Source organism: Rattus rattus, chromosome 12 (assembly GCF_011064425.1).
Source record: "Rattus rattus isolate New Zealand chromosome 12, Rrattus_CSIRO_v1, whole genome shotgun sequence".
Classification (NCBI taxonomy): domain Eukaryota; kingdom Metazoa; phylum Chordata; class Mammalia; order Rodentia; family Muridae; genus Rattus; species Rattus rattus.
In genome coordinates this window covers 22,763,392-22,788,787 of record NC_046165.1, presented here as the reverse complement: position 1 = coordinate 22,788,787, position 25,396 = coordinate 22,763,392, and the positions used below count along the sequence as shown (strand labels likewise).

The 25,396-nt window shown below is 42.1% G+C and overlaps 1 protein-coding gene across 2 annotated transcripts in view; it reads left to right on the top strand.

The window, feature by feature from the left end:
• Positions 1 to 728: 728 nt before the first annotated feature.
• The window catches only part of Lmo7 (LIM domain 7), a 133,518-nt gene continuing 108,850 nt past the window's right edge, over positions 729 to 25,396 (top strand). For both annotated transcript variants that reach the window (XM_032918301.1, XM_032918302.1), the window contains exons 1-2: positions 729 to 744; positions 14,569 to 14,638. The gene's annotated coding sequence lies outside the window, so the exon portion shown is untranslated. The remainder of the gene's footprint in view (positions 745 to 14,568; positions 14,639 to 25,396) is intronic.

Here is a 25,396-nt window from a genome sequence, read left to right as displayed (position 1 = left end):
CCCTTAGCTGACCTGGGATGCAAGATTCATGACCTTTAAATTCATGATTCCAAAAATGTATTTTTCCCTAGAATGGCAGGTAGGACAAGGACTCAGGCTGCCAGCTGCTGGACACTTGCCTGGGGTGGGGGTGGGGACAGGTAGCTGGTATTTAGCTTTGTAATGAAATGAGGAAATTAAAGATGGAATTGAAATCAGTGACGTACATATTGTAAATGCTATTTCAAGTTTATACTATAATTGTGTATATTTACTCTTTGTGGATCATCTATAGTTTCTTTTTTCTTTTTTTTTAATACACTGGACATTTGGTTTAGTCTTTTAAAAGTTTTTCTTTTTGGAGATTATGATATAATTACATTCCCCTTTCTCCCTCCAAGCCGTCCTGTATACCCTTGCTTTTTTTTTTTTTTTTTTTTAAATTCATAGCCTCTGTAACTTTTGTTCACCATCCAATGAAATGTTTATACTTCAGGAAACATTTGCTGTTTCTGTGTGTTTGTTCATAGCAGAAAGTTGTAACACAGACGAGGACACAATTTCCCACAAAGAATGGCTTTTGGTGCTACGTGCAAATCATTCAGGTTGAAGGTTAAATGCCTATTAGCTAATAAAATTATAAATTTGCCTTTTTCTGAGCCCTAGTTAATTAAAACCCAAATCTGTCTTTCAGGCTGTAACTGAGAAGAATTTTGAAACAAGGGATTTTCGAGCCTCTCTGGAAAATGGTGTTCTGTTGTGTGAGTAAGTATTTCAGGCATGCTCCCTAGAGTCACAGGTTGGTGTCCTCAGTCCAGAGAGAGTTGATCCCTGCAAGCTGACACCTCTGTGGTATGAGCCAGTAAGGAAGGGGTTATCGGTTTACATATCTAAAGATAGTGTCAGTAATATATATTATTTTTTAATTAGTAAATTAAGCAAGAGTCTGTTATTGTTTTGTGGGTAGATCGTTGAAGAAGAAACATTATATTTGACTATAACTTACTCGGTATATAGTTGCCTCATTATAAAAGACCCTTCTCATCCGTAAGACGGGATGGTCAGAGTAGCGAATTCTTCTTTGAGGATTAAGTAGAGGCTTGCATTGCCTGAGTCAATTTGAGTCACTGACTACTCAGTTAATGGATACCGTTGTGAGCAGCATTCCAGACTGTGTATTCCAGATGCTAAACAGGCTGGTGCCCTGGTTGATGGTCTAGGGTCCACACTGTTTGCTTTGTGCAGTACTTGGGTCTCCAGTGGCTGCATAGTCCTGTTAACCAGATAGGTGACCTTTGTAAGAGCAAGCCTGGGAGGGGAAAATTTGAATCCCAAAAATTTGAAAAAGTCGGAGCTGCAGAAGTGAGCAAATAAACTGTAAGAATGGACTCGAGTACCCACCCACATTTTTTGAAAGCACTTGATAATTCCAATCTAGACTCTTATCACGCAGATATTTACGGAATCTGTCTGCATGTAAACTCTGGGAGTGGACTTCTGGAACCCAGATGTTTTCTTTCTTTTGGGGGTGGGGTCCTTGTAACCAGTACTACCATCAGGCTGGCCTACGGGCTGCTGACATGCTAGTGAGTCTTCTCCCTTGGAAGGGTGCTGTTTGCAGTAAAGATTCCAAGTGAAGGGGTTAGACGACTTTTCTGTTTTGGACATTCGCACACGTGACTCGACTTTTATTTACATTTACAAGTGATTTTTAATGCTTGAGCCTGATTTTCCTCATCATGGCTTTGATCCGCCTGATTCATGGAGCTGCTGGGCTTAAAGATGGTTTAGGTTTTGTATAAGCTCTGGAACTTGGTATAGGTACAAGTTGTTAGGAAGATGGCCATGGAAACCAGCGTGATGCTAGTTGTCCAAACTCCTTCGTTTGAGAATGTTATTAATTTCTTTTTTTTGTTTTTTGTTTTTTTCCGGAGCTGAGGACCGAACCCAGGGCCTTGGGCTTGCTAGGCAAGCGCTCTACCACTGAGCTAAATCCCCCAACCTGAGAATGTTATTAATTTCTTAATTCATTGCATATGGCATTATTGGAATCATACCAGTTGCACTTTACAGATATATGCCAACTTTCTGCGGTTTCACCCAGGAAGCACCCTCAGGGCCACAGTTGAAGTTGAGAGGATGTTTCTCCTCCTCACTCTGCCGTGTGCTCACGGATTCTTGTGGAGTAATATTTAAACTCACTTAATCGGTCTGCTCAAGATGTTGGCAGAGAAGAAATTGTCTTGTTTTAAAAATGGTGTGATTTAAGTGTTTTCTTATGTGGTCAAAGGATGGAGGAGAGAAAATACCTATAAGCATGTGACCCAAAATGGCCTTGGCTCTGAGTCTGGTTCCCGTAAGGGTTGACAGGAAAGCACCCACCGTGCATGCTAAGCCGCAGTCTTGTGGATGGCGTTGTGCAGAAACGTGGAGCATTGCTTAGGTGTCCGAGAGAGAAGGCAGCCTAAACAGATGCTCTATTTAAAGAAGCCCTGTTGTAGGTCACATATTTCTAAGGACTAGCCATTGCTCAGAATCATCTAGGGAGCTACCTTATTGATTACTGATGACCTAAACATGTTTGATGGTGGCACCTCTTGCTCTTTTTTCTGCCTTTTTACATGCGCGTGTGTTTGGGCCACGCCCTTCCCCCATTCTCTCACCTCTGACTCCTCTTCTCCTGCCCCCGCTCTTCTCTCCTAAGTCCATGGTTTTTGTTGTTGTTCTGTTTTTGCCTCTGGTTGTCCATCCAGTGCTCCCTGCACGTGCATGTGTATAGGATTACTTTATAGCAAGGGTAACCTCTCAGGAGTCACATCCCTGAGGAAAACTGACTCCCCCTTTGCTAGGAGCATTAATTGCCAAGACTTCCTCAGCTAGGGGTGGGACTTCATGACCGTTTCCCCACTCCATGCTGGGACCTTGTCTGCCTTCGCCTTGCGCGGGTCCCGTGTGCGCGGTCACAGTGGCTGTGCGTTCCCACGGGAAGCTACTCTGTGGTACTTCCACTTCCGGCTCTTCGGATCTCTCTCCCCTCTCATCTTGGGTACTCCCCGAGTTTTGGAAGGAGGGGCTATGGTGGAGAAGTTTCCTGTAGGAATGAGACTCTGCTGCAGTCTCGTAGTCTCTGCGCTTTGGCTGGTTACAAGTCTGTTCACCGTATCCTGGCTTCTGGATCTCACCGCAGCCTTTGACCAGCTCTGGCTCTGAGTGATTCGAAATGATTTCCAAAAACTACGATACCCGTGCTAAGATGAGCGTGGGTAAGATGTATATCATTAGAAGTAAAAATATCCAGAGTTGATTAGAAACACTGTTCTGACTCAGACTAGAGCAAATTAGAATAGAAATAGTAACAATAATTTCTGCAATAATTGCTCCAAACTAATGCAAATTAAAATAAATGTAATTTCTACTTTAATATGACAGCAAACATTTAATTTCATGCATATACATTATAAATATATGCTGTTAATAAAGCATTTATTTATATAAATGTATGTATATATGTATATATGTATCTAATTGCTATTTTTAGCATCCTCAATTTTCACCATTAGTGAGTTTCTTACTATTTTATTTATTTTCAGCAGCTTTTATCTTTTAGTGCCATTTTTTTCTTCTCAACTGGCATTCTGAGATTTCCAAGTCAGGAGTTGGAGGAGATTTTTTTTTTAAACAGCTTTTCACGCAACTGATAGTAGACTGTCATTTCAGACTCCAAGTTAGAAACAACCTCTGCGCCCCTGTTTGAGACCGGATGTACGTCTGAGTAACAAGCCCTGTGTTTTCATTGGCAGGGTGATAGGCCATGGGAACGAGCGGGTTCATGGCAATCCTTTTTGTTCTAGCATATTTGACTTTGGTACTTAGTGACTTGAAAGCTGAAAGTGTGTGCGTGCGGGCGCGTGCGCGCATGCGTGTGTGTGCGCACATGTGCCATCAGCATCAGGAACGCTCCTGATTACAATCCAGTTTGTTTGACTGTGGAGTTGACTGATTCCGTGAGGCTGGTTGCACAGTGAGTTCCGCGGATCCGGTGTCTCTACCAACGTGGGGGTTACGAGGCGCCTGCACCTGGCTTTGCGCATGGCCCCTAAAGGGTCTGATCTCAGGTCTGCACGCTTGCGTGTAGCGGGCGGCTTTTCAACCGAGCCAGCTCCTTGCCTGTTCTTATACTGTTTATTTTAGATAAGCATTCTCTTGGCTTTATTAACAGAGAAATGGGCACAAAACCAACCCCCCTCCCCCCCATTAAAAAAGTTTTTCCTAAATTAGCGAAAAAGCTGGCTAGATTTTTTAGGTGATTTTGGCTTTTTGAGTCTTAGCCGTGGTGTCCATACAGTTTCTCGTTTCTTTAGTGCTGGTCCTAAGGACTGCTAAATAACTACACATATTAAAATATGTAGAAAGGGTTGTCACTACATAAATATCGCAGCCCTCATTTGCTCTGGCATAATTCTGTGTTCCTAACACACAGCGCCCAGGTACTGCTATCAGTTAGCAATCTCGAAGTTACTCATCTTGCGGTGGCAGTCTTGGAAGTGTCTGAGGAAAACATTCTTTATTCCTCTGTGAAGTAAGGTTTGTTTGAAGATAGTCTCACTGGGTGTGCCCCTGGTTAGTCAGTCAGGCTGTAGTTCCCCTCATTGGAATGGTCCCAAGTTTCTGCTCTGTCACCGTTTGCCATGCACATAACTTCTGAGTGAACACGAGGGTCACTTCACCGAGAAGCTTCTCACAGTGTTACCAGGTCATTCCTCCCACCCCCAGCCCCCTTGGCTTGTTGCTTAGAAAACTGGAGCAGAATGTCCACCTGTTGCTTTGAGAGGGCCTGGTTGTACTGATATTTCCTCTGGGACTGTCTGACTGCCTACAAGGTCCAGTCTAGAAAGGTTCCTTCCCTAGAATAAGAATTAGTTGTACAGATACTGCTCTTGGCAGTGGAGAGTGACATTTAATGCAGTGGACAACATAGGGAACTGTGTCGCTTGTCACTGGTGTTTATAGAACACGATGGTTTGCTAGAGTCGAGGACGTCTACATAGAGCCCAGGGACTGGGGAATCCCTGAGGCATCTATGCACTGGGTCTGAGGAGGGCCACAGGCTTTGGTGGGATGGCAAAGACATTTTTTGTTCTTTTTGTTGTTGGTGGTGGTTTTTCTTTTGCAGCTGTTTCTGGTCTCTTTTATGATGGAGGAAAATGGCTCCTCTATGACTCCTCAGGTCAATACCACCTCCTGTGATGAGCCACTTTCTCTAGAGGCCAACATTCTTCTTCAATCACTTTGTAGCTTCTGCTTCTCATGGTTGTGACAAGTCCCCAAGGAAAAGCCTGGGAAGAAATGATTCCATCTTTTGGGTCACTGCTTCAGAGGTTTCCATCCAAGGCTGACTTGCTAGACTGTGCTAAGCGACAGTTTCATAGCAGTAAAAGGAAGAGCTGCTCACTTCATGGTGGTGTAGAAGGGGCAGGGGACCAGATATGTTGGCATAGGTTAGACCACATCTCCTACTCATCATCACTTCCCGACAATGTCATTATGTTAAGAATCCATTGAGCTCCCAGGATTGCAATTACTGCACGATATTGCCCACTGACAGAGACCAGTAAGCCCAAAGGGTAGATCTAGCGGGAAATGCTTTCCTATGCAGATTAGAATTCTCTTACAAAATCTAACCAGACTTTCCCAGTACTTGTAATTATTTTAGTACATACTCACAGAATAATAAACAGGCAAGAACAGGAAAAAATTCTATTAACAAAAGGTATTGAAATTGCATGTCCTAATATTAGGACATATAACAAAACCAACATAGTACAATATTTATAAAATACAAGTTCAGCAATATAATTTCAAGTATAAGAATATATGTTAGGGCTGGAGAGACGGCTCAGCGGTTAAGAGCACTGGCTGCTCTTCCAGAGGTCCTGAGTTCAATTCCCAGCAACCACATGGTGGCTCACAACCATTTATAATGGGATCTGATGCCCTCTTCTGGTGTATCTGAAGAAAGCAACAGTGTAATCACATAAAATAAATAAAAATCTATATAAAAGAATAACCTTAGAAAAGATTATATGTTAAAATTGCTGGGAGAAAATGGAGAAGAGATGAAGCCATCAGTTTGTGGTATTTGGACAAATAGTTGGCTGTGAGTCACTTAAAAACATTACTATATATAAGGATGCAGTATACGGGAAAATGATTTTTAAAAAAGCTAAGAGAAGGCATTTAAGTTAAAAAAATACTTTCAGGTAGTTTAAAATTCTAATCTTTGAAAGGAAAGGAAAATAAAAACAAAGAGTATGTCGAAGATCTGTGACTATAACTCTGGGATAAACTATACAGTTTGAAATTTTATAAACAGATGAGCCAAGAGTGTGACCAAATTCTCGACCAATGAGAAAACGGTTATTTATACATCCCGACACCTCTGCCTCCGTTAGTAAGAACTGGAACTCCATGTGACCCTTTTGCTGCTGTCGTTGAAGGTAGTTTAATGTAGAACACTTTTAAAATGAGGGGTCTCGGGGGCACAGCTTAGCGGTGAAGCACGTGCTTACACTCGAGTGCACAAGGCCCTGCATCTAAGCCCTAACACACCCACCCCTAGGAGCAAGACGAGTGTGTACTGTGGCGTCAAGCCACATCTGGAAAGGAACACTTGGATGCCAGCTTAAACAAGTCTCAGAGAAACAATTGTGTAACACCTAACCAATAACTATGTGCTATTTTATTAACACCGTGAATACATTTATCACGCAGAGAATGTTTCTGGTAACCCTTCCTTTGGGCGTTTGACTACAGGTAGAGGAAGAGAAACATTTTAAAGCCTCCTCATCGTGGAAAATATCAAGAACAAATACCTGAAATGTAAAATTGATCAAAGTCGTTCTTAGTCTTTTCAAATCAGGCCACCTTGAACTTGCCATGGAGCTGAGAATGGCTTTTTAGCGTCTGATGCTCCTGCCTTCTCCTGTGGAATGCTGGGATTGCAGACATCCACCACTGCACACCACAGCCCAGACAATGCTGGGGATGGAACCCAGGGGATCATGCACGCTAGACGAGCACATTACCAGTGAGCCACATCCCCAGACTGATTAATATTTTTTAATCTCCTAAATTCTTGAGGCATTGGGGAAGCTTACACAATAGACACCTGACATTCAGAGATGGAAAGTGTCATTGCTGTTGGAAGTGTGAGGGAACCAAGAGGCTAGGTCCAGGGACGCCGGCGGGGGTGTGAGCTGTTGATGTTGCCAAATTCCCTTCCTGATATATAAGTGCTAAAGCAACACTAATGCTTTCATTTTCAGAAATCGAAGAAGGTAAAAGAGGCGTAAACAAATATACATCGCCCCATTTTTGTAGCGGCAGAAGTTGGGGAGGAACTAATCATATGCACATTACAGTATCACAGTATAGTATAGTATTACATACGGTATCACAGCATTACAGTATCAGGCGGAGTAGTTCTCATCAGCCTTCTCTCCCCATACCACAGATTTTTTCATAGTTTCACTTTTTTCTGAGCATTATATAATGCATATTTCTATATTATTATTAATAATATAATAATATTTATTCCATGTATTAGATAACATATATTATATATCTATAACATTATGTATGTATATGTACTATGTACATAATATATATATGTATATTATAATAATGCATTATTATGTTGTGTTACATATTTATTTTATTATATATTTATAATTATATTTTTATATATTTATATATTATTATAATTATATTTTTATATATTTATATATTATTATAATTATATATTTATAATTTATATTATATATTTATTGTGTTATTATATTTATTTTATGCATCAAGTCCCATTACAGATAGTTGTGAGCCACCATGTGGTTGCTAGGAATTGAACTCTGGACTTCTGGAAGAGCAGTCAGTGCTCTTAACCGCCGAGTCATCTAATAGTACAATATAGACCCCTTTCAGACTGGCTTCTTTCAGTTAATAATATGAATTTAATTGGCTTCCATATCTTTACATTGCCTCATAGCTCATTTTGGCTTTGGACTGAATGATATCCCATTTTTATGAGTGGGCTAGTTTATTCATCCCAATTTACCTATGAGAGGACATTGTGATGGTTTTAAGTTGTAATTATCATTAAGATTTCTCTTCTTGGCCAGCCTGGTCTACGGAGCGAGTTTCAGGGCATCCAGGGATATACAGAGAAATCTAGGCCCAAAACAATAACAAAAGACTTCTGTAAACAAACATCCATGGGCAATTGCTTGTGCAGCCATACATTGTCAACTGATTTGGTAAACACTGAGGAGTGTTATGGCTGTTCATACGGTCACAATATGTTTAGTTCCATAAGAGTCAGTCTGGCACACTGCCTTCCAAAGCGTTACCCTACCTCCTTCTCCACCAGCAGTGAATGGGCGTTCCTGTTGCTTCATGTCCTTGCCAACGTTTGCTGTGGTCAGAGTTTCGATTTTGGCCTTTCTTAGAGGTTAGTAGGTAGCAGTGGTAATTCTTTTTCCAGTTTTCATTTCCCTGATGACATCATGTGGATTTTTTTTGTTTTCTCATAGTTACTTTCTTATCTGTGCATCTTATTTGCTGGAACTGTTAAGGTCTTCGTTTCTATTTTCAGTCAGTGGTTTGTTTTGTTTAAACTTAGTGAGTTTTGAGAATTCTTTATTAATTTTAGGTAACAGTCCATCGAGTATGCCTCTTGAACGTATTTTTCTCTCATTCTGTCTTCTCAGTCCCCTGTCAGCATCCTGGAGAACTAATAGTTGAATTTTAATGAAGCTTAGTCTATCAGTTGCCTCTCACACAGATTTTTTTTTCCTCTTAGGTAGGAGTAAAAGGCGTGTGATGTACGCGTTCTCTGTGGGGTCTGTGTCTAATGCTGTTTGTTCCGGTATGGTGTAGGAAAGCTCCAAGTCTTCAATCCATTAGCCTGTAACTCCTGACACTGCCCAGAGTCAGAAGAACCTGCTGTCAGGTTCCCAGGCACTTAAAAAACTCATGCCCTTAAAATAAACGTTACATCATTTCTTCTTCCTTTTCCTTTCCCCTTCCGCCCCCTCCCAATTACTCCTTGATTTCTCTCATTCATGGCCTCTTTTTCTTTAATTGTTGTTGTATATATTCTTAGCCGTTCTTAAATAGATAAACATAACTGAGCAGAGGAGCAGAAAGCAGGCTGTGAGATTGAGTCTCCTAGAAATGTCAGGAAAGACACACCCCTGACGGCCCACCAACATTCCTGCCTAAACGGGACGGCTGTAAACAAGGATGATGTAATAGATGTGCTAACATGGAAAAAGGGAGAACTCACAGGACCTGGACCATAGACAAGGGACTGTGGGTAATTAAGGACTGCTGAGAGCACCCCGTTCCCCATATTGGTTATCCAGCACCAAATGGTGAGCCCCGAAAACATGTACACACAAGCTATATTATTTAGCTATTTCCTGCGCTCCAACGTGTTTCAAGCATACTGATGAGGCTCGGTAGACGGGCCGTCGTGGGGAAATAACTACACACCTGTATTGGTTTTGACTTTCTGTTCTTCCACATGGTTATCCACTTCAGCATTTATTGTTAAGTTTTTATCTTCGTTAAAAGTTAAGCATATCGGGGCTGGGGATTTAGCTCAGTGGTAGAGCGCTTACCTAGAAAGCGCAAGGCCCTGGGTTCGAACCCCAGCTCCGAAAAAAAAAAACAAAAAAAAAAAAAAAAAAAAAAAGTTAAGCATAGCATTTTTAAAAATCACTTATCGAAAACGCTAACGCAGTCATAACGTTTTATACCAAATGCTTGTATGCTTTTAAATTTCAGATGACAAATGCTGGTTAACTTGCCCAGGAGACTGTGGTAGCTGTCTGCTTGATGTGCTTTTACTTTAAAATATGTAGAATGTAGAAGAAGCTATCCGCTTATGATCTTGACCCCTCCTGAGAATAACTAAGCCAGATGACTGTGTCTGACAGTTTACTCTCCAGATTAGCTTGGACAATTCAGGAGAGAACGATACAGTTTGATATACCTGGGACAGAGAACATACAGAAATCGGTATTGTTGGTTTAAAAAAAAAAATTTCTGGCATTTCATTGAAGCAAAGCTATTTTCTTTTTTTTCCCCAATTTACTTTTTTAAAGAAGACACAGGTTTTGAAAATTTTACAGGGACAAAAAAAAAAAAAAAAAAAAAAAAAAAAAAAATCAGATGGATTTCAGGGCTTTGCTCTAATCACTCATACCTATCTGCTTGCTCGTGGCTAAGCCCTGCCCGGGGCTGTCTTTAGTAAACATTCAAATGTCTAATGAGCAGAATTCCTGTTTAAATAAAAGTAAGCAAATAAAATAAGACCGTATCGGTGATAATCAGTCAATCAAACAACAGAAAGATATTAGTATCTTCAGTTAGGAAGATGTGACACCTTTATTGTGCCTTTTTTTTTTTTCCTTCTTTTTTTTTTTTTTCCTGGAGCTGGGTACCGAACCCAGAGCCTTGCGCTTGCTAGGCAAGCACTCTACCACTGAGCTAAATCCCCAACCCCTACTGTGCCTTTTTAAAAACAAATGTGGGGTGGGGATGGAGCTCAGCGCTCCTCTTTTATGCAGGAGTTTCTGAGTTCAGTCCCCTGCCCTGCCTAATCCAGGCAGGGCTGACAAATCAGGGGATCACAAGAGTAAAGTCACCCTTGGGTATGTATAGCAAGTTTGAGGCCAGTCTGAGCTACATGGAACCTTGTCTCAAAATAATCATAAAAATTAAAAACAATAGACCTAATCATAAAAAAAAATTGGTAATATGAGAGATACCCATTTATATCTTTGTTGTTAGAACAACATTAGTACAAACTGTAACAACTATCATTAGAAATTTGCTTGAGTGGATGACTAACAAGATAACCCATACGTCACCAGGTCCTTCAGTGTATCAATACATTCTTCCATGAATGTCTTTCCACTTATTTAGAAAATCTTTAGAGATGGAAAGTAAAAAGGACATCCCAGAATTTTGTACTGTGGCTGAAAAGGGGGAAAATGAAGTTTGGCAGTTAGAACTTTTTTTTTTTTTTCCGAGATGAGCCAACAATAGAGTGTTAGTTTAAGTTCTTAAAACCTTTCATGTTTGAGCCATGTTCAGGTTTACAAATGGCTTTCTGAGTGTCACACCTGAGTAGGGAAGTCAGGATATATCCACAGAGCGAAAGGTCTGTGAATGGAGCCAGTGTTCTAGCAGAGTTCTAACCGTCCTTTTGGAGGGACTAGACGACATCTTTGTGGGCGAGGGATGAAGAAGAAAATGAAGACATCTGGAGACAGTCCATTCAGGCTACAGTAACAACATGAGTAGCTTGTGTATAGGAGGAAGTTATTTCTCTCAGTGCTGGGGCCTAGGAAGTCCAAGATCAAAGTGGCTACAGGTTGGGTGTCTAGTAAGGGCCCACTTCCTTTATAAGTTCACATCTTGTCAGTGCCACTTCGTCACCACAACTCCCACAATAGAAGGGCAAGGTCTATTGACCGAAGTCACTAATCACATTCAGGAGGTGCCGAGTCATAATTTGCTACTTCCCAATGGGCCCTGCCCTCTATTTGGACATGGGAGTTTTGGGGGGAGAGTCACAAACATTCAGATTATGGCAGTGGAGAAGCCAAGGAGAAAGTTACTGAGGGAACTGTGAGAGTACCCCAAGTTATTTTGTGTCCTAGTTTTAATCCTACCAAAAGCACAAGCCTCTGATGTGCTAAGCAAGCAGTGATTATGTTTGTTCCTCCATAGAAGGCTTGAGAGGGATCAGGATAGAATTCTACTCAGGGCTGGAGGGATGGAACAGAGGATTGCAGGCCAAGGACACAAGCCCTGGGAGCATCTGGAAGTTTATCCTGTAATCTGATTCTTGCTTCAGAGCCAGTGACCTGAAGTCGGTGTCCCTTAAGAAAGTCCACATGTGAAATTCAAGAACACTTACTGTGCAAAGCATTTCTGTTTGTAGAAGTGTGTTTCCATACATGATACTTGAATTTCCTTTAACTTGAGACCCTGCCGGTATTCCATCAAGGATGCTTAAATTCATGTAATCATTTTTTAGATCTCATAAAACATTTTTTTTTTATCCTTGCAAGAGATCTCCTCAAAGTTCTTCCTTGAGAATCATAATTCATAGCTCACCAAGTGATTTGCATGCTGGGTATTTGTCAAAACTGTATGCTCACTTCCTCCTTGGCCTTGTGTTTATAACCGTGAGCCTTGTGATGGATGAGGTAAAATAGCCTTTTCCTCTAGTGACTCAGAGAGCGAGTGTGTGCTCTCCAGAGTGCTTTTTTTTTTTTTCCTTGTGGCTATTTCCGTGTTTGCACACGTACAAGAAGGTTGAGGAGTGGGAAGGGGAAGCTAATCCATTGTGTCCTCTTTAACTCATCTCTCGGGCCAGACCTGGCGATGGGGAAAGGCTTGGTTAATTTACCACAAGGTATCTGTCTATGCTGTTTACTTACTCTGTCCCTTTGTTCGTTGACAGTAATCTGTTTGATTATTCATTTCCGAGACCGAATAGAAAATGCTCTTGAAATTACTGACAGTATATGTCAAAAGTGATAAGTCGGGTCAACGTGTAAGCAGAGACCAGGTCCGAGTCACCAGTGACTCAGTGGGTGAGGCAGGAGTTTATGACCCTTCCTTAGGAAAGGACAGCGGTGCTCAGCCTTTCCTGAGATGCTATGTGACTCCAGTTCGTGTTAGCTTCAGACTTATGTCACTGAAGGATTATATGCTAAGGAAAACACTACACTAAAAAAATTACCACCGTCAAGGTAGTGGTGAATAACTAACCGTGAGAGATTGTTTGAACTACTATGTCAGAATTGTGTTGTCGCCAAGCAATGTGTCATGTATTAGCAATCCCATGTTTTGCCAACAGTCTTAGAAATGCAGAAATTACCAGGGTCATAGAAGCAGTCAGTCAAGAGGGAAAAACTAGAGGGATTAATTAATGTACAGTTGCCATTCGTTATTAATCTGGTTAAACATTGTCTAGATCCTCAGTTGTTGAATGAAGGAAAGTAGTGTGGTCAGAGAAGAGAGGGGGCTTCTTAGATGGCTTCACCGCAATGCATGATTCAGAAATTAGGACTCCCAGAGTCCCAGCTGAGGGGATAACTTAACGCCGAGGGACTGGGGCCGGGGCTCCAGAGTAAAGTGCTTGCCTAGCACACTTGAGGTCTATGGGTTCCATTCCCAGATACCCATCCCCAAAGCCAAGGGGGTGGCTGTATAACTGCGTTGTCTAAAGATCTTTGTGTGAACAGGCTTTGAAAAAAGAACAGCAACTTTTGTTTGTTAGGCTAAACCTTCATAAGCCAGGGTTTTGTAATTTCGAATCCCGTTGAATAACATTCTGAAGGCTATTAAGTTGAGACTTTTTTTTTTTTTTTTAACTGTAAGCATACTAGAATGTATATAGAAATCTCTGGAATGTGGGAGGAGTGACATTCCATAGGACACCCCCACCCCCACCCTTCCACGATAAGTGCCCTTTGCAAAGTAGATATCAGGGAAGTGGATGATTTTATTTCCTTTTCCTTCTTTGCTTTGCTGTTGGGCCTCATCCCCTCATTTGGGGGGATGAATTGTTAAATAGAATTTTTGTTTTCACTGTTTCAAGAGTACTCTTCTGTGACAGAGGCTAATGATTAATTACGCAAGCTCACATTAATGGGAAAGCATTGACGTATTAAATTATTACACAGTCTGGCATCGCATTAGTGAATAAAAAGAATGAATGCATCCTGATCGAGATCTGGAAGCAGAATCGTGTCATCAGAGTGCTGGTCAAAGACGAGTTCCTTTTCTAATGCTTTGGTGTATAGAGACATTTCTAATGCTTATGTACGGAGACACAGATATCTTTGCAGTGTGTGTCCTATTAACTGAAATGCGCTCAGGGTATTAGATTCCAGGGTAATTTGAAGGAGTTCTGGAACATTTAACTCCCACCCAGTCATTCCACTCTGGTACCACAGCAATCAGTTATGGGCACTAGTGAGTTACCAGTAAGAAATAGTCAATTATTTGGTTGAGTTCCTCAGCACCCTTTGCCTGTGAAACAGTGTGGGTTGGAGGCCATCTTTCAAAACAAGGACCCAGATGAGAAAACAAAAAATGTCCTATTGGGAATCATGAATAGGGAAAAAGTATTCTTAGGGCCAAGTGAGGGGAGTTGGGTTGGGATGAAGGTTTTTGTTATTTTTTTTTTTTTTTTTTTTTTTTTTTTTAAACTGCTCGTTGAAACAGAACCGGATTGCGCCTCTGTTTAATACATGGGAACTTATTTCTAAAGTCGTGGGCCTTGGATAGAGAAGTGTGATCCAAAGGATCCCACCACCCTTTTGTGCAGAGACGTTCTTTGTTCTTTTTTTCTTTTTAGTTTGTGTTCTGATTGGCCTCCAGCTCAGAACGACACGTTTGGGATCAGGGCTGTGCTCCTCAGAAGTTTGGAGACTATTTCGAGGAGCTCTCAGATCATGCTGACATTTTTGTAATTGCCTGTGTTATGTGTTTCTTTGCTTTCAGTTTGATTAATAAGCTCAAACCCGGAGTCGTTAGGAAGATCAATAGACTGTCGACCCCGATAGCAGGTTTGGTAAGTACTACCCACCTTCAAAACTAGCTCCTTCATTTCCATTTTCAGTTCTTTAATCAACAAATGACAATCGTACACATTTTTGGGTACGATGTCATGTCACTCTCACGTTGTCATGCAGTATAATGTGCTATCTAGCAGAGAGGACTTTGAATATTCTCAATTTAAAACTCTGAAATATATATATAAAAAAAAGTGGCCATAGTAGGCTTCCCCATCTATAATTACTGTCCCTTTAAAAGGAGTGACCACTGTCTTGTTAGGTGCCCTTTAACACTTCCGTCTGTCCAGACACCTTTGTTTTAACTTGTTTGACTTTGTGCTGATGTCCATGCTTCAAAGTCGGGGCATCCTTTTCCACCCGTCTTTCTTCCACAAGCTGCTTGCGAGTTGTTTCCGTTCTTTCTGCAGCTCTACCCTGCATGTCATGTTTTCTGCTGACCAGAGCAGCTCTCCAGAGTATCAGGTGTGCCCTGGCTGTTGTGTTTCTGCTGTCTTTGGGCTCATGTATTATGCTCGCTTAGCATGCAGATCATAAGTGTATCTGCAGGATAATCAGGGCCCGCTAGCCGTCTTGGTGTGCCATGTTTCCTCTTGATGGACAGTGTCTCCCTTCTGTGTCAGGGCCACGGTATCTAAAGAACCACTGGGGACTCTCAGGTGCCTCCTACCTTTACTTCTACTACTGTTAATGTTTTGTGGTGCTAGGACTAGAACCAAGGGCCTTTCACTTTCTAGGCAAGCATTCTAACCCTCGGCCAACTTTAAATTGAAGTTTTTAAGTATTAAGCAATGCTACACACCTTCATCATGTGCTTATTTAGATGTTTAAGACACTGTGGTCAGTAATGATAACATGAGTCAGTACCTTTGGAAGAACTTATGGTGAAATAAAATTATGAAGAATTTTCCAGAAGACTTAATTAGCTTTATCAATCAATCAGCTCCAAGGATCTGACACCCTCATCTAGACTCCGAGGGCCCTTGTACTCGTGTACACATATCCCCTACCACATAATTAAATTAAAAGCAATAAAAAGAAATCTGCTAACAGAAGTCTGTTAAAAACAGCTCAGAAAGTACTGTGTGTAATAACTGGAATGTAAAACCAAACTAATTATCTTCGGGTTATTCAATGCTCTTATAATAATCTATTTAAATTTTCTTGACCTGTCATGAATTTACAGCTGTGGCTAATGGCCTGGGTGACCACAGAGAGCTATGCCACAGTTCCTTGGTTTATAGGAGGTATCAAAAGTTCATTAAAACCTTGACAGGGCTAACTTTGGGCAAGTATTTGTTATTGGAAAATATCTGTCTGGGAGCAAAGGAATGAAGTGTTGAGATTTCTTTGAAAATTAGAAATGCATACAAAATTCTCAGGGCTGCTCGTTCCAGCATTGACGCTTTCCTCCGGTCAAGTTGCCTCTATTCTAGGTCTGTCATGACTAGGGAGCTGACCTGGAATTTGAACTGTCTTAAATTTGGTTAGGTAAAAATCCCATCACACACACACACACACACACACACACACACACACACACACACACACTGAGTCTTACTTTCTGTCACACACGCATATAAATTTTATATTCTTGCATTTATTCAAAGAATAACATTAGAGGAATGTGTCCCTGAAGTCTTTCCAGAAGGAAACAATCAGCTTAGTAAAATAAATACGCTTTATATGAAAATGACTTATAAAGCAACCTCTACAATAATAAATGTATGAATTATATTGAGTTACTCTATCTTTTCCAGTGGCCTGAGTTATTCTTAGATAGTTTAATTTTTTTTTTTTTTTTGATTTTGAACTTTCATTTCTTGGATCAATGACCGGCATTTCGAATGAAATTAGCCTTTGATCTCAAAACACACCCCAAGAATCTGGAATGCTTGAATTGTGGTGTTTGTTGCTCTTGGCTACTGTTGGGTTTATTCAGTGTTAAGATTTTATGATTAGATGCAAGCACAAATGCATTTTATTTTTAAGCCCCAAACCCTCTCCAAGTATTTCTATTTCAAGCATCAAAAATTCTCTCCGGTTTGGATTTTATCTTTAGAAGCAAAACTGAAATGCATTTCCTCTGTATTAAATAGAATGCTTTCCTAAGCACAGCGCAGTAAGTGCTTTCGCTGGGCTATGGGTGTGTAAGAGTGACAATAGCGACAGAATGGTCTAAGCCCAGTTGCTTTAGCCCAATCGTCCCTCTTCTGACTGCTGATACTTGCCACAGTAGTTGTCACAAAGCAAGTGAGGTAGAGCCCCAGCGCCCACCTGAAAAGGGTTGGCATGAGGGCTGAAAGGCATGACCAAGAGTTTGAGTAGCAAATCTTCAATGCATGGGTGTTCTTTCTTTTAACAGCGGGGCCTGTTGGGCTGAGTATTTTTCTAGCATGGAGTGTTGAAAGAGAGGACAAAAGGGTATGGACTCTGACTTTCATGTCAGGGAAGGGGAACCACACAAGTCAATCAGCAGATGAATAAGAAGGTACCCTAAAATCAATGTGCTGCAGAGCACTACACTAGATTAACACTCAACATGGTGACACCAGACTCTGGAGACTGAACGTTCCTTAAGGAGTAGGGAAGAGGCCAGGGCGTTCAACATTTGGACAAGAATAACCAAGGCCAGACCTTTTGTAGTACTGACATTTATGTTCACAGCACCCAACCCAGTGATTGATTCATCCAGGAGCTAAAAAAGTTTGTTAAGCAAGTAATGAAGCAAGCTTTCATTGTAGAATTTAGTAGTTTCTAGAATTTAGTCTTCTTCGGTAGAGTAGGCCTATAGGTTGAAGGGGCATTCCCCCTGCCCCAAAGACACACGGAAATTCTAAGCCTCGGTGCTCCAGAATGTACTTGTATTTTAGGTAAGTGATTTTTACAGATGTGATTGGTTCAGAAGAGATCATCCCAGGGTAGAGTGGGCCCCTAATCTGAGAGGTGCCCCTAAACAATGATTGTGAGAAGACATACACAGAGGTAGGATACCATATGAAGACAAGATTGAGGTGGAGTATCTCAGTCCGAAGAATACCAAAGATTACTAATGAACTCCCAACATCTAGCGAGACTTGGAAGATTCACAGAGACTTCAGAAGAAGCCGAGTCTCCTGACTGATCCTGGACTCTTGCCTCAGAACAGCAAGACAAAGAATAAGGACATTTCTATTGCTTTAAGCCATGAGGTGTTCATATTTTGTTGTGGTAGTCCTAGGAAACTTACACACATGGGGTTCCTCAATGAGACACCTCAGATATGACATCCAGACCAGGAACTGATGTTGATACAGTCAAAAAGCCTTCTTAGTCAGATTTTGCCAGTGTGTGTGTGTGTGTGTGTGTGTGTGTGTGTGTGTGAGAGAGAGAGAGAGAGAGAGAGAGAGAGAGAGAGAGAGAGAGAGAGAGAGACTCTTAGAGACAGACACACAGACAGGCACGCAGACAGACGTACAGAGAGGTCACTGTCAGGTGTCTGCCTCCAAAGCTCTTCACTCGGATTTTGCCAGCTTTCAGCACAATGCTTTTCTGAGTAGCGAAGCCTAGAGATGTTTTCAAGCCAAGTCAGGTGAAGATAGTTTATTTTGAGGTACAACAGATGCCTCTTGTGTAAGCCAGTGTTCCACCATAAACACACCAGCTCAGCTTACTTCACTCCTGTGCTGTACCCAGCAGGAATCTTTGTTGGGCTTCTCTTATTTGAGGTTCAGAGAATTCTGAATGGACCAGGCCTTTCTCCCTCTGGCTATCAGCGAGCCCGAGAATGCTTTCCTTGGAGAAAATTTGTTTGGGTGTATAGGATTGCCCCAGCATTGGCTTCTTTTGGCTCATTCAGGTTGAGGTGGGTTCTGTGTAGGGATAAATGCAGAAGTATTTCAGCTACTGACAGGACTTCTGTATGAAAACTCAGACAGTGTCTCCTGTCATTTCTTCCATGACTCCTCCTTAAGTCTTTTAAGCCATACTGTTTCAGCTTGTGGGAGCTACGTATTACATGTATTTAGGTTTTAAACCCAAAGCAATGGACTTTCCTTTGCAGACAGTCCTGTGAACAGTTCATGGAGTATGTTCTGAGCTATGAAAAATGGCAAGAGAAGCAACTGAAACGTTCATGCACCTGTTTTCTCTAGAAGGTCAGAGAATATGTTCTCTTGTATGTTCTAGTGATAAGGCTGGTCTCATCTGACTAAGTTTTAAATGTGTTTACCTTTAATTAATTAATCAATGTGTGTGTGTGTGTGTGTGTGTGTGTGTGTGTGTGTGTGTGTGTTAGGCTTGTGCATTCCATGGTTTGAGTGTGGACTTCAAAGGACAACCTGTTCTAGTTGTTTCTTTCCTACCATGTAGGTCTCTGGGATCAAACTCAGATCATGAGGCTTGAGGGCAATGGCCCTTAGTTGATCACATCTTATTTAATAAACAATCAGATTTTTCTTATTTCTTCTCTGCCTTTTATTAACTACAAAACTGTTTAAAATAGAAAAGAAACAAATAACTAACCCAGGAATTAGTCCATATCTTCCAAAAAAACTCTGTGGTGCTAAGTGTGGGTATGTTCAACATCCCGAAACTCAACACCAACAACGTGGGAATAGAAAAATGTTCAATAACAAAGTAAAACCCCAAGGAACAGGCAAGATATCGTGCTGGTGAAAAGAGCTGTTGAAGCAGAATAATGTTTACCAGCGGATATGTTAGCGTACATGAAACACAATATGAAACAGGGAGGGAGTTGTTAACCCTGAGTCTTTCAGCCATCTTGGACACCTGACAGTGTATTTGTGTATAAATCAAGTTGTAAGCTGGAAGTCTTCTCAGCCTCAGCACCACTGACATGAGGGGCAGATAGTTCTCTATCGAGAACTCTTCCCTGGGCACTGACTATTCAGTGGTATTTCAGCCCCTGAGACTCACTGGAGGATAAAGCACTTTTCTATCATTTGTGATCATGAGACAAGTCTTCTGACATGGCCGCCAACCCCTACGGGATAAAACCATCCCCAGTGGAGGGCTACATATGTAGCTGAAGAAGCAAGGCAGTGAGCACCAGGCTTTTCTACAAGGATTACGTGACCGACCCTGCCTGTGGACTTTGTCTTCCCCCTCCCCACCCCCTTTTTTCATTTCAATTGTGATCTCCCTTTGGAGAGCAGTGTTGCTTCAGAATATGTAGCTGGACTTAATTTGCTTGAACATGTAGGCTCCATGGAAAAATTCTCGGGGTGTCCAAATAAGAATTACATTTGTGCTCTTGACTGGGATGGGATTTTATCCTTATAATCCCAATACTTTGGAAGTTGAGGCAGGAGGAACTTGAGTTCAGCCAGGGCCTGCTTAAGCTCCATAGTGGATTTGAGGCCAGTTTCAAACTATCTAAGCCCAATAGTGTTAACTCTTCAGGGTAGAATTGTGCAAAGCGGGGCTTTGAACTTGAGAAAGTACACTCCTCAGAGGAAACCCCGCTGCTGGATACTGTTGGGTGTGTTCATTTCTCTTGCCTGTCATGTTGGGTCCAGCAGGAAAAGCAGCCTGGGTCCTTTCTACTGCTGTTTTCTAGGTGGGTTAATGTGTGCATGTGGGACACTGTCACCCTTATCCGTCACTCTCCTGTGCACTGGGTGTCACCATCAGGGATGGCATGACTCAGTGAGTCTCATTGTGCCTCTGCTTGTTCTTCCTGAGAAGCTGTGCAAACTTGACCTGGGAACCTGATGTTAAGTTGACATAAATAGCTACCTTGCTACTTTTGTTCGTGGACCGACTCTATGTATTACCACCCACCTTCCCTCCCCCTCTTTCCTTTTCTTTAATTTTCTTTTCAGGAAAGAGTGAAAATCTTCAGGCAATAGTGCTTTTGTTCTGTTACCACAAGTAAATCTAAAGTGTGAGAACTTGAGAGTGAGTATTCTCTGAGGGAGAAAAAAGCCCTCAATTCTGTTTCTAATTTCTTTTTCCTTCTAGGATGGGATAAGTCCTGAAGTACAGGTATAGTAAGCTAAAGGAAACGACTGCCCCTGGCCATGCCTCTCTTATTCAAACAAAACCCTCCTAAGATTTATTTATTTTTTATGTGAGTACACTGTTGCTCTCTTCAGACAGACCAGAAGACAGCATCAGATCCCATTACAGATGGTGGTGAGCCACCATAGGGTTGCTGGGAATTGAACTCAGGACCTCTGGAAGAGCAGTCAGTTCCCTTAACCGCTGAGCCATCTCTCCAGCCCTGAAAAACCACCTTAAGGAAGTCCTCTGGCGAACCACTGACCTGTGTGGGGCTCAGAGGTCTTATCCCCTTGGTTATAATGAACAGATGCATTCACGGGCAGTCACTGGGTTTGAGAACAGAGAACATTGCAGCTGGATGTGTAACAATGTTTCCCTAGCATAGCTAAGGCTCTGGTCTCCGTGTGCTCCTCAGCAAACAGGCAAACAAAGCCAGCTAGCCAACCATCAACCATTCCAGAAAACATGTTGGAGCCTAAGACGTCTACATGTCTATGGAGCAAGACAACATAGTTACCTAGGTTAGAAGGATCTGTCCTCTCCTCAGAACATGTGGAAAGTGAATTCTCTTCGACTTGTGCATCCCTGCCTGTTTGACTGTAAGCCAATATGACTAGCGATTTTGGCAGCTGGGTTCCCCATCTTCAGAGGGTTAGAAATAAACCTTGATAAGCTGATGAAGGCATGGAGGGGGAGACAGCGAGCCGCCACCATGACGGGCTGTCTGCTCACGCTCCGTTCTGCTTTCATTCTTCGGTTTTTATTTCACCACGATGATAATTAGTGAAGACTCTGTGCGCAAGCGTCCATGAAGTTTCATTCTCTCTCAATTTTATTTCTCTTAAATCGCCACATAGGTCAGTTTTATATCTGTTATATCAGACCTTGATCTTCCATTGAGTTAAAAGATGAGTCTGTCTGTTTCTAACTCCATTTCCAAATAGAGAAAATGGATGTTAGATTTATATTAATAAGCTTGATTAAAATTTGCTTCTCCTCCTCCTCCTCCTCCTCCTCCTCCTCCTCCTCCTCCTCCTCCTCCTCCTCCTCCTCCTCCTCTACTACTATTATGTTGGCTTTTTGAAACAGATGTGTAGCCCTGGCTGTCCTGGAACTAACTTGGTAGACTAGGCTTGCCTTGAACTCAGAGATCCACCTTCCTCTGCCTCCTGGGTGCTGGGGTTGGAGGCTTGCACACCACCCCCTGGCAAATTGCTACATTATTAAACTATACTGAAGCAATGTTTCCTAAGAGACCACAAACCGCATTTCAAGTCATACATCTTTGACTTACATGCTAAAATGGCTCTATTGTTAGTCACATTCAAAAGAGATATTTATTTTTTCTCTTTTGAGATAGCGTAGTAAGACAGCCCAGGCTGGTCTCAAATGCCCAATAACCTCTCACACACTGAGATTCATTGTTTCTCTATAAAGCAAGCACCACTAAGTAAGGCTCTGAGCACTGCATCTTCTGTGTAAAGAATAAAGAATATTGTAGCACTAATAGTATCTTATTGCTTACACGTAGAAGAAATTACAGCACAAAAGTGGAGCATCAACTGAAAATAACACGGCATTGTGAATGAAAAATGTTTTCCCTGGTTTTATGTTAATTGATTTATTTTGGTAATGTCTGTTTCCCTGGGACTGCTAGGATTGACATCTATGTTTTGAGACAGTCCTTGCATCAGATGTATTGACCAGGGCCTGTGTGGTGGCCATCTTGTTGATAAGAAATGCTAGCTATAAATGCTGGAGTGCCTAAGCACTTCCACAGACGCGGCATACAAAGATGCCAATGGCGGGTGGCCTGTTTACAAAGCACTCTCAGGAGACTTCAAGCCTTCTCTCCTTGCTTCTCTCTTCCCTTCAACAAAAGATAAGTGTTGTCAGGGCTGGGAATTTAAAACTTATCATCGACCCTGAGTTGTTTAGTTTTTACATCTCTGTGTGTGTGTGTGTGTGTGTGTGTGTGTGTGTGTGTGTGTGTGTGTGTGTGCGCGCGCGCGCGCGCGCATGCGCGCTCGTGCACAGTCAAAAGACGACTGTGGAGTAGGTGTCTGCTTCCACCTCTCTGGGCTCTGGGCATTGAACTCAGGCTGCCAGGTTTGCACCTTTACCCTGTGAGTCATGCCACAGGTCCCTTGAGTTGTTACTGATACCCAGGGATGATGTAGTGCAGCAAAGCAGGAAACTCCTGTTTGATTTCTAACCACAGTTTCTTAATCACCTGCTGGCACAAGTTTGGGAGCGTTTTCCGAGAGCTCCCCAACTTGCTTGTTTTTAAAGTCTGGGATCCACGTTTATATGTCAAGTTTCTGCCTTGGGGGCAGCTTCTTTTTTTCTTTTATAGCACGAATGAATTACAGTTGCTAAAGCAATACTTGTGGAGCTGAAAAAATAATTAATCCAAAAGACAATTGATTCGCTATTTAAGTAGGATTATCTCATAGTTTCATTCAAATAAACTTGGAACAGCCCCGTTTAAGGTAATTTTCGTTAAGTAGAAATTACCAGTTGGGGAGCAAATGAGGTGGCCGAGAAATAGAATGGAAGGTTTGAAGCCCGTGTGAGGCACTGGTCCCTTGATAAGTCTCAGGAAGGCACTCCCTTCCTGGAAACATTTATTGAATGCCTACCTCGAGGTCAGGCCACTTTCTCACACTTGGGACAAGGCTACAAAGAAGGCTGAGAAAGTTACTGTCTGGGAGCCGACGTTCCCTGCCTTCAGGTGAGAGCAGGATCTGGATGCTGTAAATGAAGAATGTCTGATGCATGTGAGTAACTCCGGGGAAGAAAACGCAAGGCTACCTCAGTTGCAAGCGGTTATGTGGGGAAAGTAATGGAAGTGGACAGTGATTCTGAGGAGGGGGCCTGGGTGAAGTCTGGTCTTGGGGAGATGGGAAGAGAGTACAGGTTTATAAAAAAAGACTTAGGTCTGACAGGGGTGAGGAGAGGTGGGTAAGCCAGACTGCAGGAAGCCTCACTGGCACAGTTGGGAGTCTAAGGGGATGTTCTGAGAACAAGGTAATTTGTTCCAAGGTTAGTGGTTCCTGTGGCTGTGGGTGCACAGTATCTGTGAGGGCACAGAAGAGGCAGGGTAGTGTGTGGTTTTAATTGGTGGGATATATGGCATGTGTTAGATCTGGATAAAGCCACCAAAACATGTCAGTGTCACTTCTCGAAGAGCCGACTAGAGGAAACTAGGAAGAGCAAAAGCCAGTTGACTATTTCAGTAGCAGTGAGAGCTCATTTTCTGTATTGCTTGACTGTGCTAGGGGATGCCTAGATACTTGGTCAACTGCGACTCCTGGCTTCCCTTATGAGTATGCATTTAGATGGCATTGACAAGAGGTGGGCCTTATCTATCAATTGAAGGCTGCTCTGTGGAGGAAGGCTGGCCTTTCTATTGAGAGGGAGCTTCTCTGCCTGCCTGAGCAGCCACACAGGCTTTTCCTCCTTTTCCTGAACTGAAGGACCAGTCAACTTTCCTGTTCTCCAGGTCGTCATACTTTGGAATAACGATGCCATCGACTCCTGGGTCTCCATGGGACATTTCAGCCTCCACTTCAACATTTATTTTTGATTATTTGATTACTTTATTTATTATGCATGTGTGTGTGTGTGTGTGTGTGTGTGTGTGTGTGTGTGTGTGCACATCTGTGTTCACATTTGTGAAGGTTAGATGACAAGTTTCAGGAGATGGTTCTTTCCTTCCAGATGTGATCATGGGATTGAACTCAGGTTGTCAGGTTTAGCAGCAAGCTCCTTTCCTGTCTGAGCCATTTGACTGGCCCAAGAAGTCCTTTTCTATATCCACCCTGCTGATTCTCTTTCTCTGGGGAGTCTTCCTGGGCCATTTTATTTATAAATATTTATGTATTTATACCGCTAATCTTTCCCTTTGGTGCATCTGCTTTTATTTAATTCTGGCAAGATGCATGCGTGCTCTTAGGGCCTTGGAATAGTTGAAATGGATGAAAACAGGCTCTGTGATTGTCTGTAGGTGAATCGTAAGTAGCTGGTAAAGAAGCCAGAATGTTTGAATGTATGGAAACTTTAAGCTGACTTACTGGCAATTCACCTTTAGCCTCTGCATCAGCTTTGCCTTAAAGCTTTATACGTGTCCTGTTGGTATTTTACGAAGAAAGATGAGATGAGAAAACACAGGAAACAATTTAATTTCCAGCTATCAGAACCCTAAGGTGGAACAAGTGTGCTGGGCCTCAGGGTCTGGAATTAATGGTCTGGGGTTGGGTCGACAAGATGGCTCCGTGTGTAAGGATACTTGCCACCCAGCATGATGACCCGAGTTCTGTCTTGGGACCCACATGATAGAAAGTTATTCCCTGATTTCACATACCGTGGTGTACACGTGTACACATGCATGTACATGCACATATATACATACATGTTGGCATACATTCACATACACATACACACAAAATAGACAGACAGATAGGTCGAAAGATAGAATTTCAAAAATGGCGTAGGCTGGATTGTCTTTATTGTGTATTGTGACTAGGAGAAAATGCACTATATTCCAGCTTTTTGACATTTTTATAACCCATTGTCTTTATACTTTTTTTACTTTATTACTCCTGAAAAAGAAGCACAGAATTAGCTTGTTACAGAAGCTTGCCTTGTTAGGCAGCCACTGCTAGGCACCCCTTACAATACCTGTGATTTACGGATCTGAAGACATCTATCTGTCCCATAAGTGTCATCTGCTGAAGTGCCTCACCCAC